This window comes from Macrobrachium nipponense, chromosome 35, assembly GCF_015104395.2.
Source record: "Macrobrachium nipponense isolate FS-2020 chromosome 35, ASM1510439v2, whole genome shotgun sequence".
NCBI lineage: Eukaryota > Metazoa > Arthropoda > Malacostraca > Decapoda > Palaemonidae > Macrobrachium > Macrobrachium nipponense.
The window spans coordinates 43,510,564-43,530,021 of record NC_061096.1 but is presented as its reverse complement, the minus strand read 5'-3'; the positions used below and the strand labels follow the sequence as shown (position 1 = coordinate 43,530,021).

At 35.9% G+C, this 19,458-nt stretch overlaps 1 protein-coding gene and 1 long non-coding RNA gene across 3 annotated transcripts in view; one reads left to right on the top strand and one right to left on the bottom strand.

Moving 5' to 3' along the window:
• Positions 1–9,454, bottom strand: part of LOC135208711 (uncharacterized) — a 165,530-nt gene extending 156,076 nt beyond the window's left edge. For both annotated transcript variants that reach the window (XR_010313207.1, XR_010313206.1), the window contains exons 1-2: positions 9,285–9,454; positions 6,552–6,573 (exon numbers count right to left, since the gene is read on the bottom strand). This is a non-coding gene — a long non-coding RNA (uncharacterized LOC135208711). The remainder of the gene's footprint in view (positions 1–6,551; positions 6,574–9,284) is intronic.
• A 198-nt stretch (positions 9,455–9,652) lies between these two features.
• The window catches only part of LOC135208707 (dynein intermediate chain 2, ciliary-like), a 203,211-nt gene continuing 193,405 nt past the window's right edge, over positions 9,653–19,458 (top strand). The window contains 1 exon segment of the mRNA XM_064241184.1: positions 9,653–9,850. The gene's annotated coding sequence lies outside the window, so the exon portion shown is untranslated.

The following is a 19,458-nucleotide window of genomic DNA, read 5'->3' as shown; positions in this document are numbered from 1 at the left end:
TATCATTCATAATGAAACATTATTCATTAAGAAAACCTCCCTGCGTATAAATGCACATAACTCTAACTGACAATAGGCCTTGAAGTAACAGCATAAAGATAATTATCTTTAAAAACCAAAAGACTATACATAAACGAAAAGAAAAATAACATTTTCTGCAGCTTTATATCACGACAAACTATATGAACTTTAATATATCCTACACATTACACTGCTCATATATATAATGCAATATTCGTTATGTAACTCTTTTTTTCTGTAAAAGGGAACTAATTACCTACTAAGTAAAGAGTAAAAAACTTTGAATAAGCAAGCAAGCAATTTCTCTCTCTCTCTCTCTCTCTCTCTCTCTCTCTCTCTCTCTCTCTCTCTCTCTCCGTAACCACGGCTGGCTTTCAAATCAATTTGCGGTTCCTTAAATCAATTTTGCGGCCTACCGAACAACTTCCTCTTGGAGTTTTTACTGGAACCGGAACCTACTTCAAAGCAATTTTTGTCTGCTCAGGTGGCGCAGAAACAGTTAGTGTCAAGTTTTTTAATTGTAGACGGAAGACGATTATCAGAAACGAATGTCGCTTTGAGAATAACTATAGAAATACTAATTAAAAGTGACGGGAGAAGTTGACGGAAGCTGACCTTAAGAAAGCGGAGAGATTTGTATATTGAAAACTCAGTCCAAATCCCGACTTATTTTAACTTCTAAATACTTCAGCGTAGTAGAGGAAATACTTTGGATGAAGAGGATGGATAACTAATATCAAAAGGAAACAGGAGAACGATAAAGGTACATTGACTGAATATCCTTATCGCAATCTCTGCTCGGAATACGGAAAAGGGTGTACAGTTTTTTTTTTCTCTGTGTGTGTGTGTGTATCTTTTTTGTCTTTAAAGAGGGCTGCTATTATAAAGGAGTTGCAAGGCCCTGTTATAATTTAGTTGGATGCTGAAGATTCTTATGATTATGTGCTTGTGTACAAATAGCTGGAGCTTATATATATATATATATATATATATATATATCTCATATATATATATATATATATATATATGTATATATATAAGCTCCAGCTATTTTTATACAAGCACATAATCATTACAATCTTAAGCATCAACTAATTTGCCACAGGGCCTTGAAACTCCTTTATAATAGCAGCCCTCTTGAAAGAAAGAAATAAAAAAAGATAAACCCGAGCCCATATTTCGCAAGGCCACCAACATGCTTTCATATCCGGCCCATAAATATATGTGTGCTTTACCTGAGCACCACAAAGATTATGCCCCACTAAGTACTTAAAAAAAAATCGCGGGTCACGAAATGTCCGGATACATTAGGTCAAAGGTCAATTTGCCACCAGATCAGTGTTCAAATCTTCGTTTTAGTTTTTCCTGCTTTTGTTTTTATTTTTTTATTTATTTATCTATTTATTTATTTTTGTAATTTCCCTTTCAATGTTTTCTTGGACAGAGCATTTAAAAATAGTTAATCTTTCACTGGAAAGGAATATAAAATTTAGGCCCAATGCCATCATCTGGGACCTTTGAGGTCATTCAGCGCTTAAAGGGGAATTAACGGTAAAAATTAACGGTAAAAAAGAGGGTTAAAGAAAGGAAGATGGGAGAAAGAGAATATGAATGCAGTTACAGTAAAAGGAATGAAAGGGGTTGCTGAAGCTAGGGGCAGAAGGGACGCGGCGAATAACCTTAAGCAATGCCTACAGTGCACCGCGGGAGGTGCACTGACGGCACTATCCCTTTAACGGAAGTTATTCTTTGATGGGTTCCTTTTTATATATTTAATTGAACTAATTTCTCTCTCCACTTTTACCGGGATTTAATTATAGTGTGTATGAGATACTCAGAAAATGGACGAAATAATATACATACATACATACATACATACATACATACATACATACATACATACACACACACACACACATATATATATATATATATATATATATATATATTTATATTATACTATACATATACATTCATACATACATATACACACATATATATATATATATATATATACAATTAATTTGTGTGCGCGTGTGGAGAGAGAGAGAAATTCACTTGGATAAATCAAACGAATTCTTACCCAAAAAAATTCTTGGCTAGGGGTCAGAAGCCGACAGTTGGGAACGCTGCCAGGCTAAAGGGTAAAGGCGAACTGGGTGCGACAATGACTTGAGAGAGAGAGAGAGAGAGAGAGAGAGAGAGAGAGAGAGAGAGAGAGAGAGGAGAGAGAGAGAGAGGTTAAAACACGGTCCCAGAAACGGACTCTGGAGAAACATCAAGACTACAAAACTGGGTTTCCCTGATCACTTATGATGCAATATGTCCCCAAATTAAGGACGGTGTCAATGCAAAAGAAAATAAATAAATAAACAGATAAATAAATAAATAAATAAATACACAAAATCAATAAACTCTGTTACTTCCTTAGAGCGATATATTTTTTCATGGCGCTGTAAAATATCACAGCCAACCAAAATGCTAGACAGAGACAATATAATTCGTAAAAATTCCCTATTATATTTATAATATTTATGGAAGTTCGGTTATATACACGCCTTATTTCGTGCTTGAGCTTCTATCCACAATGGAATATTCAGCATAAATAATCATAAATTCATTCCTAATCATATAACCATGAATCTGGAAATATTCAAGATACTGCAGCTTCACTTATATACATCAAAACTAAGTTTACTTTCTTCAATAGTACTAGTTTTTTTCCAAGTCGTCTGTCACAGAGATAAAATTGCTTCCCCCTTTTTATTTTCATCTCATAGTATGGTCTCTAGCAATTCAACTTCCAAAATTTGGTTTCCCTCCAGTTTACACACCTAATTAAAGCGCATATCTTTCGGGCAATATTTTCTGTTCCTTATCCAAGAACAAATCTTACGATCCAGCAGCTTTATAGGTCTACAAATCCACCCGACAGGTCTAAAAATGCAACTTTGGTCGAGCCGAATAAACATTCAGATTAAATGACGCTCCTTTCATACAATCCGCCTCCGAATCGCCCCAGTTTTACGTCTTTTTACAGTTCCTCACTGGACGAGTGGGTTCCGTACTCGACTATCAATTTGGTAGCCCAAGTTCGCTTCCCGCTACCGCCAGAGAGGAATCAGAGGAATTTATTTCTGGTGATTAGAAATTAATTTTTCGATATAATGTGGTTCGGATCCCACATTAAGTCGTAGGTCCCGTTGCTAAGAACCAATTGGTTCCTAGCCAAGTAGAATAATCTAATCCTTCGGGCCATCCCCAGGAGAGCTGTTAATCAGCTAAGTGGTCTGGTAAAACTAAGATGTACTTAACCTATGTCTTTTGCAGTTCATCTCTTTGGTCTCTTATAATCTAACCTCCAAAACTTGCCCCGATACAATTCTCACACTAAACTGAAAAGTGCATCCTTCACTCTCCAATTCTCGCTCCTTATCCAGGAGCACACCTCGGATAGGCCTAGAAAAGTGAATTTGATCTGTTTGAATATCCTTCAAATTAAGTTATAGTTCTTTCTTACAATCCGTCTCCTAATCTAGGTCTATAGAGCCAGCTCTACAGATCTAGAAATGTGACGATGAACGGTGTGTATTTCCTTCAAAAAAAAAAAATAAAAAAAAAAAAAAAAAAAAAAAAAAAAAATCTTTTCCTGTAATCCGTCGCCGAATCACCCCAACTAAGATTTCAAGTTCATCCACACCTAAAGGAAGAGCAGCACACGCCAATACCATCAATAACCAATGAAAAGGAAAAGTGGGGGGCTGGCTGATCTTAAGCGCCAAAATGGCCTGTAATTAAGAGCGAACTTGAGAGGCACTGTCACGACTCCTCTGAGTCTAGGCAAACAACCAGACGCAAAGAGACAGCCGTCGTAATCGATCGTCTTTTGTCTTTTGTCTCTTCGTCGTCGGCCTCAAAATGCCAGAGGCTTAAACGAAAACATTGGCAGGTTCCTTTAGCCTGACCTTACAATTAACGAAAGTGTGAATTTCTAGGCGATGATGTCACTCGGCGGGTGAGAGTATCTTTGGTCTTATGCTCTACATACACTGACTCTGGTGGAGGTATAGAAGAGTTTGTGCACTCACAAACCGTTTCCAAGCTCGGAAGCATGAAATTACTGCCCCTGCCTTTATTATTTTGAAGCTATACCGATCCTTGAAACAGATTGCCATTCTGGTGTAAATATTAAAATATCAAGACTAAAACCAAATACACAAATAATAGAGGTTACAGATCCACTCAAGATCTGGTAACTGGGTAAACTCACAGTTAGCAGGTAAGGGCTGAGAGAGTGCAAATGGAAGCCATGTTAATTACAAGACAATAAACTAAACTACATCCACTTGATCATCTGCTATATGCAGTTTCTAATTACATATTTATACTAGAGGCTAGAAGACGAAGAACTGAACATTCACTGCTTATCAAAGGTGCATTAACTAAGAGCAACCTTAAAACATTTCTAGGCCACAGTTAAGAGAGTAAAGCAAACAGTGCAGAGTGAACAGTGTATAGCACCATGCCAGCATGGGCTCTTGCTATTTGAGTAGCGGTAGAGTTAATCAAACCGGAAAATATATAAAATGTAAATAAACCATCATAAAAAAATACAATATACTCAAATCAGCCTGACCATGATCCATACCCGAGAGAGAGAGAGAGAGAGAGAGAGAGAGAGAGAGAGAGAGAGAGAGAGAGAGAGAGAGAAATCATATTTTTCTCACTTAAATGTTCCATAGTTCCATACCGCGGTTAGAAATTTCATTTCGGTAATCAGAGGTTAATAAAGATAGCAAGCCAATAAAAGTGCTGGATCAATTCAAAGTGATAGCTGACTTCTCACCAACAAGGCATTATTATAAACAGCTTCAAATACATATGCAATCTAGGTAATTAAATGTGCGGATAAGCCTCAGCCCTCAAGCGTTACAAGTACTTGACAAAATATATACTTCATAGGCCTGTGCACTGTACATGATAATAATATTGTTTATTACATTTTTTCAAGTGATTATATATATATATATATATATATATATATATATATATATATATATATATATATATAATTACTTAAAATAATGAACAATATCATTATCATGTACAGTACACAGGCAAAATAACAGCATCTAGTTTTCGCAAATATTAGAAAATGTCATTATTACACAATAAATACAATAAATATAACAATAAATAAAATATGTATATAAAACAAAAAATATAAAAACATTACTGAATTTAACATTCACTTGTCAATACTGTTCAAAGTACCACTCCAGTTTTTTAACATCATTATCGCATACGTCACGGCGTCTCTATCAAAAGTTCAACAGGTATATTTACTGTCAGGTAAACATTACAAAGCACTAAAAGTCATCCGTTATCATAGCTGTTTGACCATCTGCTCTCCATTTTTTATCTTTTGTTTATTTTTTGCATCACAAAAGTCAGTCATCCTCTCCTCTGTGACTCACTTTTTATCTTTTTAACCGATGATAATATATGTCTGAAAAACGTCTTGTCCCAGAGTATCGAAAACATAGCCTGTCATAAAGGCTGTAAAATCGACGTTGAAATCATAGACTAGACTGCGAAATTTGCGGGGCAAAAACCGCAAAAGTTCTCGGGGAAAAGGAGAACACTTTCACGCGAGTGTTTGGTGGTGGTTGTAACGTTCGGAGGAGGAGGAGGAGGAGGAGGAGGAGGAGGAGGAGGAGGAGGAGGAGGATGACAAATGCCTCTCTTTAATAAAAAAAAAAAGGAGACAATACCTCTTTCCTTTGCGCCTAGTTGCTCTGTATTGGCGTAGAGTTGCTCTTATTTCCATTTACCCGCAAAACGGTTTTATAATTCTGTAAAACTGAGATCACCACTACGAGTCGACAATAAAAATCCCGATTTTATGCTTAAACAACTATAAGCAGCAAATGAAGTGCGTACATACGAATGAATACCAGAAAAACTGTAGCCTTCTGCTCAAATTTCTTAACTTTATGTATAAAAACAAAACTGCAACTGGTTTACAAAAAAAAAAAAAAAAAAAAAAACTGACTCGCAAGGACTTTACATATGCTTACCCTCTTGAAGCAGTTTCACAGATGAAGCAAATGATTACTAGAAATTGTCGTTTCAAAAGCCAACTACATATACTAGTCTCATATGAGATTTCTTTAGTACCTTTTCTCATAAGGAATTTGCCAAAAAGAATCAACAGAATTCACAACTGCAACATTCACTAACTGTTCCAAAGTCACAACTGCAGCAGTTCACAAAGTTCCAAACTCAATAATACTTATCGATCCCTTCTCAAAATATGGTCATTAAAGCGGACAATTGTCAAGCTTGTTTTTTTACAAGAACTGACTTCATCAACAGACCAATTACCTATACGAGGACAAATGTATAGATTCCAAGTGAACTGTAATTAAACAGAATTACACCAAAGTCTTTGCATCCGAACAAATGAAATAACAACTTTCACAACCGAACAATATAATCTTCTGGTACTGTTTTACATCATCACTTACCTTAAGTACTCTAAGGCGAGACCTGAAAAAGACGACAAATCCATTATTAATATGATTTCTGGAAAATGAAAGTTACAAATTACATGACTTTTATATATCAGAGAGTATCATCAACGGATTGCCAAATCATTTAAAATGCAAATCAACTGCAAATATTGCTAAAATATGAACACATGTCCTTGTTGCCATGTTTTTCCTACACAGTATGTGAAGTTTAAACAAGCAATTGAAGACTCCTCCTAAGGAAGTGTGAAAGCAAAGCTTCATAAAGTGATGCAGTTACATGCTTTGAAATAGTTCTCAAAACAATTTAATTAAAAAATCATCTTTTTTCAACCAACATAAATACTATATACACCCATTGGTTGAAGAAACGTGATTTTTTTAACAAATTAATTTGAGAACTATTTCCCAAGCATGAGACTGCCCAACTACATTAATCTTGTTTCCCAAACTTCCATAGTAGAAGGAAGTCTTCATCTGCTTGCTTAAACTCCACATAATATGTTGGAACAACATGGCAACAAGGGCCTGTATTCATAACTTACCATTATTTTCAGTTGATTTGCATTTTACACTGCATACAGGTCTGCTAAGGAACAATCCCTTCATGTGCATGTGCTGTCATCTGCAAATGAACTGTCTTACAATAAGACTGGAACACCTGGCCTAGTTGGGAAAGCAATGGTTACTGGAAGAGCCACCATCCCTCAAATAATTAACCTGCACTAGTTAACATTGTAACCTATACATATGTTCTACAAAAATTACCATAATATATAATAAAGAAAATTACCATATTAAGTAATCAAGAAAAGGTTGCTATCTACGTATATTTATATTGTGAAGGGGCATCTGAACAACACTGTTTCATCTTTGCTGGAAATAACACCTAAGACAGACACACTTCAAAATCTATCAATTACATCACACTATAATACCTAAATTCGTACATTCCAACCAGAAATTACAATTACAGTAATGCACCTGTAAAATATGATCAGGTGTGAGTTATGGACACCTAAAACTACATATTACTCACACACAAAGGTTTAAAATCTAAGTACCAGTCATGTTCATATTTGTACCACAAACTGTATACTGTACTCTGATGGAAGATTTTACAAACTCCTGTTTGAGAAAGTATAAGCAATTGCTTTAAAGTCAAGTACAGTATGCTGATGGTTGCCGCCTATCAGTAACAATGTCCTCATTTAAATATAATCAATTCTCAGGTGACATACTGTACATCAACTATAATTTATGTTTTCAATGAAATGATAGTTTTCTTCTCAATATTCTCTCTTTCATGACTTTGAAGAAAACACTTCAGTTATTTTTTTTATTACACCCACTCTCCTATCCAATATTTGCAATTATAATAATAAGGATTTTTGGTGGTAAAGGTAAATTTAATTTTAAAAGGATATCAAGTGTCTGAATTACCAAGAATAACATGCAAAAAAAATGAAATGCTAACCATATTAAATCATATGTGATATGTATGCTATCTTAACCTTAACATGACTAGACTTAATCACTGACTTCGATTGTGGAGAAATTTCTAGGTTAGGCTAGGTTTTTCACAAAAACATTAAAATTATATCAAGGCATTTTTTCATTAAAGTTCTGATTATTAGGTAAAATTATGATTACGTTAATTTCTCTCAAAATACATGAGCTAGGCATTGGTATATAATTTTTCAGCTGCTTACATTTGCCCACTCCCCTAGAACCCCTTAGGCCACAAAAATGTTTCAATGGTACCTAGGCCTATACATACTGTACGTGTCAAAACTCCAAAAACACTTGTGTTTTACACAAAACACCTACCATATGTACATATGTGAGGTTTTTTTAATTAATAACTCCGCACGGACTGCAAGAACAGTTCCACAAATACGAAAGCCACTAGGGATTGGAGGGTCAAATGTATTTCGCCATGTTTAATACTAGCCCCTGGCGGGGGGGCGTATAATTACAGTCGCTCGACAAAAAATAGCAGTTAATTCTTAATGAGCAAATAGAATACATAAATTTCCAATAAAATACCCGATGGGGAGCAATTACTTAGATCTACCATATGTGACATAGGCCTAATTGATGCAAATGGATTAACAAGTAAAAAAAAGGCTAATAGGCTACTACCTACCTATATAAATACCTAGGTGGTACTACAAACTGCTACAATTTTGAATTGGAAGCTTACATCAACTAGCCTACATTTATAGGGCTAGGCCTATTCATCGATTCTCACCACTAGTCGTAAATGCAGATTTTTTTAAACGGCTGAATGTCGAGTTACCTATAGGCCTAAACTGTCTTGACCTGGCAGAGACCATTGCCGCTTACATAGCCATAGTGTAAGGTAGGCCTGAATTACTAGGTGGTAAGTCTATTACTAGGTACTATACCTATCTAGGTATTACTACCCAAGTGACTTTGATTAGGTTACCTATCTCAGATTTATTTGCCAAAATTAGCCTAGCCCTAGTAGTACTATTCGTCTAACAATATACATTAGGTAGGTTATCTCTGATTTAATTGTCAAAATTACCATTCGTCTAACAATATAAAGTCGGTCTATGTAAATTTATAAAACTACAAACCAAATAAAATTTGGCTAAGCCCAAAGACCACTAGGCTGCCATAAGCCTAACATAGTCTGTACCAAACAAGCAAACCCTAGGTCTAGCTTAGACATAGTATGCACACTTAAATTTACCAACTAACCTTTCATGAAAACCTTCGAGCCTCACTCGTGATAAAACTCGTAAAAATGACTTATTTTAAGACTATTAACACGATTCACGACCGAGAGTATTCAATTATTCATCTGAATAAAACACTAATAGTATTTTGGTTTTGTGGACGAAACGTACAAACTGAATGTCACAACAAACTTCAGCAGACACCGAATAGTTATTCCTACTTTATTAAAAAAGACTTGTAATTCTATATAACTTTTTGATTTGTAAAATATCATTTTCGTGTACATAATTTATATATAAAAGACATTAAAGGTAATAGATTAATCATAATCCTACGCGATTGTGAAATATACATCTAATTATGTGGCACATATGTCAGCTCTAGTTTTTATTTACACTACAGTTGTCGTTTAACGCCAGTGAAATCGGGTTAGGTATTACATAGTTTATCCGATTTTATGATTACCTAAAAATCATACCTTTATTTCCTTGTGGGTATAAAGTGTGTGTGCAAATTTAAAAGACTTAGGTTCAAGCAACAACAAGCCTTCTGATGGTGAGACAGCTTCCCTGGTTTCAAGGCTTAATGTAAGTAGGCAGTCTAGTACTAGGCCTAGGTCAAGTATGCTAACTTGGTTGTGTTTTTTAGCCTATTTTCATTGTCAAATTTAGGTCCTCGTATTCGTTAAGTTACCTGAATTTAGCCCGGTTGGTCAAGAATAGTTTATATAGGTAGCAGCGCAAATTGGAAGCCAGCTGGTTTTTTCTGAATGATTTTAATGGAGTTCTGTAGTGGTCTGTATGCCAGTGCTAGGCCTAATGTTAGTTAGCCTACTGTTCAAAAATTTTAGTTCCAACCATGAATCATGTCGATATATATTGGGCATATTGTTCCAGCCAGCTTTTATGTATTATTTACAGTTACTGTTTAAGCAACCAGTTATACCTATATTTTTCGTGGTCATTGTAGGGAATAAGCTAGTTTATTGACAACAGTAAAAAAAAAGAAGAAGAAAAAAAAAAGGATGCATCTAGGCCCATTTGACCATCATCATTGTGGTACATCTTTAAGGTTTGGATAACTCACGTATATGATAAATTAATTTTATGGTGAACACATGAGCATTTTATTTTTCTGACTTACTTAACCTTTCTTGTGTAATATCTGGCCGAATGCTTCTCCTAACCTAACATAAGCTAGAATACCTAGTAGGTCTTAATTGAGCATTATACTCTAAAGGGATATATTCTAAGTTTCTAACCTGACTTAGGGCATCACTTGGTTTAGAGACCCTAAAGCCTACAGATTACTTTATACTTGTTACTACTTTCCATAATATTTTAAGGATACTAGTTATGTGTGCCGAAAGTGTAATTGTCCCAAAGTTAATATAGGTAGTACTCATTTGCTATAAGCAAGCTCTTTTTCTTAAACCATTTTCAAGTTAAATACCTGTGTTGTGCTCTGGCCAGCTGCCAAGTTGGGGTTTCATTACTCACTGTATTTATTGTGATTTGTTTGTGGTTATATTATAGAGGGTAACACAAAGAAAAGTGAAGAACTAAAGGCATGAAGAGGTGTGGGGCTGTTTTATGTCCTTGTCTGTGGAACCCCACCAGTTCTGCTCTTCATCTCTCTCTCTCACTCTCCCAGCGGGCAGACTCTCGCAGTCTCACTCGTCATCTCTCCAGGGACCGGCCTCTCTCTCCCGTCTTCCTTCTTCTCGCTCTCTCTCCCATCGGTCGTCTCATCTCCCATCATCTCGTCCTCTCCTCGTCTACTTCCCTTACTCGGATCTCCTCACTCCGTCCTCTCCCCTTTCCTCCTCATCCTCCTTCTCTCCTCCTCTTTTCCCCCCACCCACTCTCCTCTTCTCTCCCTCTCTAATCTTCTCCCTCATCGTCGCCCATCTCCATCCCCTCCCTCGCTCAAACACTTCCCTCGTCTTCATCTCTCTCTCTCTTGCTTCGCCCCCCTCTCACTCCATGTCCTCCTTCTCCTCTACCTTCTCGCTCATCACTCTCTCTTTTCTCAGCGCTGCCCTCCGCTCCCTCCCCTCACTCCCCTCCTTCTCTCCACTGGCCTCTCTCCCTACGAATTTCGCCACTCCCTCCAGTCCCCCGAGCTCTCCCTCCCTCTTCCTCTCCTCCGTCTCTCCTCTCTTCCCTCTCTCCCTCACCTTCGCCTCCCCTCATCCTCGCCTCTCTCTCCCCGCCTATCTCTCTTCCTCCCTTCTCCCGCCCTCTTCTCCCTCCAAAAGTCGATCCAGATCCTCTTCTCCTCCTCGTCCACCGGATGATCTCCCCTCTTCAATCCACCGCGGGTTCTCAATCTCTCTCTCTCCCTCCTCTCAATCTCTCGTCTCTCGTCGGATGGGCCGGCCCTGCAGAGCCCTGACTCTTTCTGCAAGGAGTTCACTGCTTGGTGTTCTTTGCATGGAAGACTTTTTTTCAAGTTGTGATAGCGATGATTTTCCAGTTCCATGTAGTTCTCCCACTGTAGTTCTCCACGTTCAATCAAATGATTCAAAGGAATAGTGATAGGCTCAGTCTGTTCTTCTCTAGCTTCCCTATTAATACATTAGTGGCTCTCGTCAGGTTCTAAAAAAATTGCTGCTTTTCTGATTCTTCAGAAGCTTCTTAGCTTCTTGTCTTGAGTCATGTCATTGGTGAAAGATCTGGTATAGTCTGGCAAATGCAGATATTTTTGTGTATTTCTGTTAACTTAATTATTATTCAGGTAGGCAATATTACTATATACTCTGCTGTGGTCTTTTTTTCACATATTATTTTCATGAACGTTCTTAACTCAGATGTCTCCATCAACGGGTTCTCATACTCTCGCCTATACATGTGTAATTTGCCTGAATTCATGCGTTGTCAAGAATTTCTGAACTGCTGTTTAATTTATTCTGTGAATTGTCATAAACATCATTTATGTTCACCATTATGTTTTTGTGATTTGAATGCTGTTTCATAGGTTTTTGATTTCATCATCAACGTTTTTGGATGCTCACCCCCTCCCCCCATTTCGTTGTAAGATACATTTAAAATCCAAGATCGTAAGAGTTTTTTTATTGATGTATAGCGTTGTCGTAATTGAAGTAAATATGGCAGGAAATTGATTAGAATTTCGACCATAACTAGGTTTGCAAATATGTCCACCAACCCAGATTTTCAGACAATGTTTTCATTCAAGATATACGAGCAGGATCCTTTCTCTCTCTCTCTCTCTCTCTCTCTCTCTCTCTCTCTCTCTCTCTTAATTTTAGTGATTTTTATTGCTCTGAATGGTACAAAGGGAACCGCGTGTCATAATTTTGGGTAAGAATTCGTTTTATTTATCCAAGTGCCTCATGCGCGATAGCAGAGGCAACAAACAAGAGAAGACTCATGCCTGCTGGCGACGGGCCTGGGTATTGGAATGTCACGGCCTGCCAGGCAACATTTTACCATAGAATCGTGACTGACGGCTGCTTACTGTTGCCACCCATTCTCTACTAATACCCCTTTAATGGCCTTCTCCAAAATGCGCTTTCCTCCGCGACCTCCGTGTTAATGTTTCCTCTGCCTGACTTCAAATGCTTCGCTCCCATTCCATACCTTAGGCGCATGGTCTAGACCGAGTGCAGGCGACGTCCCCCTATTCTCAACCCATTTTCCTTCCTTCCTTCCTTCTTCTGTTAATCAATCGTTTACTTTGGTTCCAGTTTCTTCCAGCCTTTCTGAAAAAGCAAGACAATTTTTAAAGCTCAAGGTGTACTGTATAAAAGCCCTTTTATCTTTAATGTTGGATTTTAATTTTTTTTTTTTTATCTGATTCACAAGGAAGAAGGCTTTGTAATACTCTTCGTCTCTGCTGTTGTGTAGTATATTTTTCGTTTTTCTTGTTTTTCTTGTGATTGCAGTTTCCTCAGTAGTTTGTGTATGATGTTTTATTGCAGAATTTTCATTTCATTTATGGAGTGCTGGTGGTGATGTTTTGACAATGTCGCTGACACCATACCAGTGCATCTTTGATTATTCGTTCCCATATAGGCGACTCGTAACATCCAATATGCCAACTCTTCCCGCGCTAACTCTGTGGAAATCAGTAGTTCTCGAAAGCTGTTGTTTCCACTGCAATACTGCAGTTACTGGCATTCTCCTGCTTCTTCTCTTTTCCCAGGCATAACATTTCTTTTAAAAATCTGATCCGTCTCTTGTTTTTTCACGATTTTCATTATTCTTTTTAACCGGGACGTGGACAATAAAAGCTCTTTAGGATGTCCGTGCTATTGGCCTCTGAATGCAAAAAAATATAATACGATTGTCCAAAAATTAAATATGGCAATATTTGAGTTGTATATATATATAGATATTAATTAATCATATACACATATATATATATATTATATATATACATACGATAGTCAAGATTTTCATTGAATTACATTACTTGTAGACTAAATATGTCACACGCCACAAATAAATAGCCTATACGGATACATATTACCTATTACCAATTAGCATAGTATTAATGACTTAAATCCATTGCCCGTAGACAGTCAGAGTCACACACAACTATTACCTGTTGTGTGTTAGCATATTATTAAGAATAGATTCCAAACCACCATTCTTTCCTGCAAGTCTTCGCGCAGGCTTTATATTCTTGAAATAAAACATCCATATTCATCCTTACAGAAAATTGATCGATGTAGTCTCGGTCGCTTTCCAAGAATCCCAACTGCTACCTGGAACTTTCGACTGGAAATTCGACAAGACAGTTTCCAGAGCTCATTATCCATTTAATTTCTTCCGGAGGCACATTAACCTTTTTAATTTCCCCAATCCATCAGGATTATTGATGACAGGATAAAAGGGCGGTTCTTGGAAGGATGGATAAATATGACGAGAAGAAACTGACGCTCGCCATTACCTCAAAGACGCCGCTTTAACGTGATAATGTATCTGTAAAGAAGAAGAATTTGACGACCGACGGAAGTGATTGAGGGTGCGCCAGGGATGATTCTCTCTCTCTCTCTCTCTCTCTCTTCGGCCTACTGTCGAGTAGGTACGGACTTTTACCGTTGCATAAGCATGATGTTACAGGAATGTTTTATGTCAGGGTTTTAACGCGCGTGCGTGTTTATGCTACCGTGCGTATGTAGACTAGTTTTTTTTTTATTGTTTAGTGTTGACCCAGAGATCCCCTGTCATACATACATACATACATACATACATAAACATAAGCACATTATGTATATAGATTATGTATATGTTTGTTTGTGTGTGTGTGTGTGTGTGTGTGTGTGTGTGTAGGATTAGCATATTGGTCAAGATATAACAACATTCAATCCATTGGTAATGTTTTTATAAATGTTCAGATTTTGCAAAATTGTGTAGTGTTTATTCTATATAGTAAATATATAAAACATTTCTTATCAAAATTTTAATGACGTCATGAATCCATCCAAACGCATGAGAACATATTTACCTAATGCGGTTAGTTATGTAATACAATCTCTCTCTCTCTCTCTCTCTCTCTCTCTCTCTCTCTCTCTCTCTCTCTCTCTCTCTCTTTCTATGTATGTATGTGTGTGTGTGTGTGTGTGTGTGTGTCCCTTTGCAGACAAGATTCATGAGTGCGTGACTTCAGTTTTTAACGCCATTGTATTTAAACAGAAATACCTTCTAGATTTTGCCATTTGCAAGTTACCACAATTCATCTCTGCTCTCTTTTCATCTTATGTTTGATGTAAATAAAGTTGATGGCAGTAATTTGAATCAGAATTGTCCCGAAAACAATTTAGAATTAGTAAATTTTTGTGCATTGGAGATGAAGTATTGGAAGAAAGCGTTCGAGAAAATTTTGTAGAATTGCATTCATATATCTCTATATATTATATATATATATATATATATATATATATATATATATATATATATATATATATATATATATAATATATATATATATATATATATATATATATATATATATATACACTCACACACACACACATCCCAACCACGACTGGCCACGCCGTGATGTAACGACTGAGCGAAAAGCAGAAGTCGGCCATAAAGATCGGAAACACGGCGCTTTCGTGTTCGGCCCCGTAAGTAAATGTCAACGCGGAAGAGTCCGGGGATAAGATTCAACAGTAATGGGCAGCTAAGAGTCATTAATTGTCACGCTTACGATGCTCATCACGCTAGATCGCTGGTGTAGGGAGGGGAGAGGGTGGGTGTGGGGAGGGAGTAAGGGAGAGCTGCATGCAGGCGAAGATGGGAAAAATTCCTCAGCCTAGCAAAGTTTAAGGATTTTTCCTTTATCTTTTTTTAAGGCGTAATCATAGGCGAGTCGACTTTATTTTTGTCTTTTGTCGTAAAATGACGATTTTTTTTTTCATTTATGTATAATCTTAGGCGATATAGTTCTGAAGAAATCGACTTTCATGTTGTTGCAGTATTTTATATATATATATATATATATATATATATATATATATATATATATATATATATATATATACATATATAATTGTAAGTAGTTTAAATGACATGAGAACCGTAGTGTTTTACTATTTTTTTATGGCAATCGTTCGTACTTTAATTTAAATTTATTTTCAATATTTAGGCTTAATCATAGGCGAGTTGACTTGAATTCGGAAGGAAATTGTAACAGAAAAAAAAACTACGAATTTTATGTCGAGTCAGTTGGTTTTACTATGATTGTAGGTAGTTTGAATGGCTTGAAAGTCTTAGTATTATATTATATAGTATCGTAATCCTAGGAACTTTGAATGACTTGAGAGTCTTTGTATAATATTATATTTTGTATCGTAATCGTAGGTACTTCCAATTTATATGACTTGAAAGTCTTAGTATAATATTATATTTTGTATCATAATCGTAGGTACTTCCAATAGCTTGAAATTTTTTGTTTAATATATTTTGTATTGTAATCCTAGGTACTTTAAATGACGTGAATGTCTTAGTAAAATATTATATTTTTATCGTAATCGTAGGTTCTTTAAATGACATGTATGTCTTAGTATGATATATTTTTATCGTAATCTTAGGTATTTCGAAGGACATGAAAGTCTTAGTAAAATATTGTATTTTACGGTAATCGTATGTACTACAAAGGTCATGAAAGTCTTAGTATGATATATTTTTATCGTAATCGTAGGTACTTCAAAGTACATGAAAGTCTTAGTGTATTATATTTTTATCGTAATCGTAGGTACGTTATATGATATAAATTATGAAATACCGTTTTCACAACAATCTTAGTATTATAGTACTTTCTCGTTTTTGTTATGATGGTCATTTTAGCAGACCTTAATAAAAAGGCAATAATTTCCCTGGAAATTCTCTCAAAGGAATTATTACGCGGTGTTGCATCACTGACAAAAATTCCCACATTTTTTCTGTCCGAATATTAACAGTGGATCACAGCAATTAATTTTTATCAGAGTAGTTGTTGACATAAACGAATGGAGAGGATGCATGGATGCGAGTCAGTTTTTCTTGATAAGAAAAGGTTTAGTGTTGTACTATTACGTACTATTACATAACTGCTGTGGAATTGGATTATCACGTCTCTTCAGTACTTGGGTACCATGTAGAAAAACTCTTGAGCTGTCGAGATGGAGTGTTATATTTGTTATTATTCATTTAAATGATTCAAGCTGATACATTTCTACTATTATCAGATACACTATAACTTCATTATATCTACGTTTTATACATTTTGTTTGCGTTTTATGTCCTGCCAATTGATGCCAGCTAAATTATTTAGGTTGTTGCTGCCATTATCAAATACCCTATAACTCCGTTATAAGTATTTATTTATTTATTTATTTATTTATTTTTCCTGGAGTATGTCAGCCAGAATACTCGTCTTTCACTAAAGTACTTTCAAGGTATATCTGGCATTAAGGAACTTTTTTCGTCATATAAGGATTTTTTGATACATTGGAACATATAAATATGTGTATTTATATACATATACATAATATATGAATATATATATTTATATACGCATTGCTAAATCAGCATGATGAAATACACTGATATATATGCAGCCGTACTTAGAAAATCAGGATACCATAAAACAGCCATAAATAAATATAAAAAAAAGAACAACAACAAAAGATTAATCTCACCATTTTCTTTTTGCAACCTTGCTGATCGTCCAAGATAGTTATCTGTGATGGTCAGTTCCTTTTATAAGATTAGCCTGCTGACGCTCCCGCTTGCCAAGCTTATCAGTCGTATAATTACAAGCGTCATGATCAGCAAATTATGAAGTATTAAAGATGGTAATTAGCCCAAACCGAGGAAATGTTTTGCTGTTCTTTAATCCTGGACCGACGGAAAAAGCTAAACAGCCACCCCCCGCCTCTCTCTCTCTCTCTCTCTCTCTTCTCTCTCTCTCTCTCCTCTCTCTCTCTCTCTCTCTCTCTCTCTCTCTCTCTCTCTCTATATATATATATATATTATATATATATATATATATATATATATATATATATATATATATATATAATATATATATATATATATATATATATATATATATATATATATATATATGCACTAGTATATATTTTAGTGAATATTTGTGTTAAAATATTATACATACATAACAATAACACGCCATTTCTGGTCTATTTTTACTTGATATATCGTGATTATATAATGATAGATTATCTTTAAGCTGATTACAGTGTAATTAGTGTAGTTTTGTCGGTAGGTCATGCTATGTATAATTCTGTATTCCGTCTCAAGTGAAACTTCCGTACAGCGGATGTATTGTCTTCGTAGGCAGTCGAACAATTGTAGCCTTAAAACTTTAATTATGCTCCATCGAACATTCCGATTTGTGATCTGCGCAAAGTGATTAGATTGGATTGTAGTTCTGTCTATGTTATTATTTATTTATCTATTTGCTAAATAGTTTTGGTTATTTGACTTACTTTTACCGAGACAATCACTGCTGAAAATCAGGCCTAAACACTGCATGAAAACTTAATAATTGATTCCAGATTCATTCAATTAAAGAAGATACCAGAAAAAGCCCCTTCGGAACTCCTCTATCTATGACCTTTGCCCCCTTTGACGTCTGAGCAGAGGCGGAAATGGAAAGAATTTGTTCATATGTAAATTGCGCCCATAAGGTACCTTATTACCCCCGCCCCCCACCCCCCCACCCGTCCTTCTATCCAGGTCTCCTGTCTAACTCCCTGAACAAAATAAGAGGCCTTTCGTAATTGCATGGTCGAGAGAACTGAATTTGAATAGTATAGTGATTTACTCTGAGTCATCCCTCTGACCCCATTTTTTTCGGTGATGCTCAGGTGAAATGACAAACAATGGAAAGGTCATTGGCGTAAAATTTATATATATGTATATATATATATATATATATATATTATATATATATATATATATATATATATAGGTATATATGTATATATGTATATATATATATATATATAATATTATATATATATATATATATATATATATATATATTTATTAGGAACCTTCAAAATGCAGCCATCTTCAGTTTCCACGCCGTTGTATGGGTCATCAAAGAGGTCGTTTCAACGCCCCCACCCCCTCTCACCCCCACCCCCCCCGCCCATAAAACACACACACACATACACACAGCGACTCCAACAGAACGGCTTCCCATGGCCGCGCATCGTATACTTCCTGCGGCTGCCTTTGAATTTCGATGCAAGGATCCCAATTAGTACCAGATGCAGCATCTCAACTAGGCATCCCCTGAGAGTAAGGGCGCACCCAGTCCGGGTTATTGATGCTCGAAGCAATTGAGAGAGATAACATTCATTATTGGAAGGGTTCGTGCTGCCTCTCTGCTTTCGTGGGTCCTATTATCTCACGTTCGTTCCAGGAGTCCTGAGTTCTGTGGTTCCTTTCGTTTAGATGTTAACTTACTTACATTTGTACGTGGCGGATCGATGCTGTCAGATGAAGAGCTTTCACGAGTGCTGTTAATTCTTTTGATGACGGGATTGCTTTTGGTTGACACGTGGATAAATATATTTATATATATATTATATAATTATTAAATATAAATAATATAATATATAATATATAATATATATTATATATATATACTGTTGATATATATATATAGCTATCATATATATATATATATATATATATATATATAT